At 47.5% G+C, this 2,796-nt stretch overlaps 1 long non-coding RNA gene across 1 annotated transcript; it reads left to right on the forward strand.

Moving 5' to 3' along the window:
* The first annotated feature begins 922 nt into the window (after positions 1 to 922).
* On the forward strand, positions 923 to 2,023 carry LOC149128678 (uncharacterized). The gene is made up of 2 exons (XR_016223120.1): positions 923 to 1,126; positions 1,685 to 2,023. It is a non-coding gene; the product is annotated as an uncharacterized LOC149128678 (long non-coding RNA).
* Positions 2,024 to 2,796: the final 773 nt, after the last annotated feature.

Here is a 2,796-nt window from a genome sequence, read left to right on the forward strand (position 1 = left end):
ACAGGTGATAACTTTACCTACTATGCCCAGCACTGGCCCTCCAAATAAAGATCCTTTAATTCCAGTTTTTCATAAACTTTTTTGAAGTGCTGTTATATTTCAGCTAAATCTGTTTATATCTGAAAGTTCATTTTTGTCTCTTTGTACATTTTTGAATGACTTATTTATTTATTTGAAAGGCAGAGTGACAGAGAGGGAGAGGGAGAGAGAAAGAGTGACATACGGACATACACAGGTAGAGAGAGAGAGAGGGAGAGAGAATGAATCTCCTATCTTCTGGTTTGCTCCTCAATTGAGCTGCAAAGGCTGGGGCTAGTCCAGGTGCAGGCCAGGAGCCCAGGACTCCATCTGGGGTCCCTCATGTGGATGACAGGAGCCTGAGAACTCGGGTCATAGTCTGCTGCTTTCTCAGGAGAACCAGCAGGGAGCTGGATAGGAAGTGGAGATGGCAGGACTCGAACCTGAGCCCACACAGTATGCAGGTGTTACAAGCAGCAGCTTAGTCTGCTGTGCCACAACTCCAGCTCCTTAAAAAAAAATTTTTTTTAGCTCTCTTTTATTTATGGAAAGACAGATGGTAGAGACAGAGGAGGAGAGTATTATCTATTTATTTAAGCAAAAGCAAGCAGGACACTACTGAGTCCTTTAGCCATTTAAGGAGTGCCCAGCTGAGGGACATTTGGTGAGGGGCCCATTGCTTCTCTTGAGGTGATCTGGAAACTTGCCTCGCAGGAGTGCTGGCCGCTGTGTGGGTAGGACCAGCATCACCCCTGATTGCAGGCTGCCCCTTGTGGTTCGTGTGACTTCACTCTTCCTGGTTCTGAATGCATTTGCAGCCCTAACTATGTGGTTACTCACATAGAAATCAGAGACAGCAAATGCAAGCTCTATACCTTTAACATCTGGATGTCTCTTTTTGCAGGGGCGAGGGGTGGGTGGGTTCAAATCCTGCCGAAGCAAGGAGAGTGGCGGGAAGCTGGAACGGCATTCTCCACTGAACCATCTGGTTTTTGTCACCGGACTCAACATCAGCTCCTATTTGGTGTCACTCAGCTCCCCTTGTGCTGTGGAGCCCGAAGTCCAGGCTAAGTGTTCCCCTTGGAAGAGTGCCTGCTGTCTTCCTCCGGTTCGTGCTGCCAGTGGGGGCCTCCCGTTCCGCCTGCCTGCTGCTTTCCACGTGGGCTTTTACCCCCACAGCTATGTCAGGGGAAATTAATCACAGAAACAGCATGGGGACACGGCTATCAGCCAAAGCGCCAGGGCAGAGCAGCCCTTTTCTTAAGGTTTTCCAGTAAAGGACTGGGTTTTCCCCTAATCAACCGTCGGTGTAACCTTGGCGGTGCTGGGGATGGGCCAGTGAGCCAAGGCCATGCCTTCGGATCCAGCCACAAACGTGGCTTATTTATATCCCAGACATTTACGCGTCCCTAGAGCCACCCCAAAAAAATCACTCTTTTTAATTAAGGACATTTCCTTTTATGAGTTCCTGGAGGTAACGGCACCACGCACAAGGATTTAATAGTTTGGGGGATTTTGTTTAAGTGCAGATTGTTCTCGCATGCAGTCGGTGCTTATTTTAGGAAGAAATGTCTCTGGTTTTTAGGTACTTTTTTGTCATTGTGATGGTCTTTCCTTTAAGTAATAGTTAATGAAGAGTTGACTGATTTGAGTTTTATAACTGCAGGTGCCTGATAACTGCTTCAATTAATCATCAATATGCATTTAATGGAAATCTAGTGCTGTCCAATGTGGTTTATTGCTGGGCAAGCGCAGCTATTGAAAATGAACTTTAATGCAGTGGAAAACGGCCCAAGTCCCTGAGCCCCTGTACCCGCTTGGGAGACCTGGAAGAAGCTCCTGGCTCCTGGCTTCGGATCGGCACAGCTCCAGCTGTTGCGGCCATCTGGGGAGTGAACCATCAGATGGAAGACCTCTCTCTCTCTCTCGCTCTCTCTCTCCCTCTCCTCTCTCTGTGTAACTCTGACTTTCAAATAAATAAATGAATCTTTTAAAAAAAAGAAAATGAACTTTAATTAAACTTTAATCATAATAAGGCGACATTGAATATTTCATCCCTTGGTTACACCAGCCACATTCTGAGTGCTCTGTGGGTTATCATATTGGACATGCTTGGAGAATGTTTCCCTTATCGCATAAAGGTTTGTTACTGGCGCTGAGGCCCACAGTGTGCAGGTGGGTGGGCGGCTCAGTGGCAGTGACCACAGGTAGGTGAAACGATTAGCACTTGTGAGACAAGCTGAAGAAAGGAGCGGTAAAATGGGGTATCCTTTCTGAGCAAAGTTGCAAAGTGGAACAGGTGTAAAAGATCAATGCCTGAAGGGATTCATGAGGCTTAAACCTGAACAGTCCTGGAGATGGGGAAGGTGTCTAGTGCATGCGCCAGGAGCAGATCCAGGGCTAGGAAATTAGTGATATCGACATCTATAGGACAACAACAACCAAGAGTAAGAGAGAAAGAAAGACAGAAACCCTACAAGCACAATGGTGACACGGCAGTGATCTGGAGTATTTGCAAGGAATGCTGTCACTGCTTCCTGTGGCTACTGACACAAAAGACCACTGATGCTAGGCTTCATCCAACACACATGTGTGGTCTCTAGGCAGGTCAGGCGCCTCAGCTGGCTCAAGCGATGGTCTCAGGAGGACTGTGTTTCCTCTGACGGCTCTGATTTCCTTGCCTTTTCCCAACTTGTCATGGCCACTTGCATTCCTTGGCTTCGTGGCACCTCCCTCCCTCCTGGAAGACAGCAATGAAGCATCTCCAAGTCTCTCATT

Source organism: Oryctolagus cuniculus, chromosome 1 (assembly GCF_051225735.1).
Source record: "Oryctolagus cuniculus isolate XC-2025 breed Fujian yellow rabbit chromosome 1, ASM5122573v1, whole genome shotgun sequence".
Classification (NCBI taxonomy): Eukaryota; Metazoa; Chordata; class Mammalia; order Lagomorpha; family Leporidae; genus Oryctolagus; species Oryctolagus cuniculus.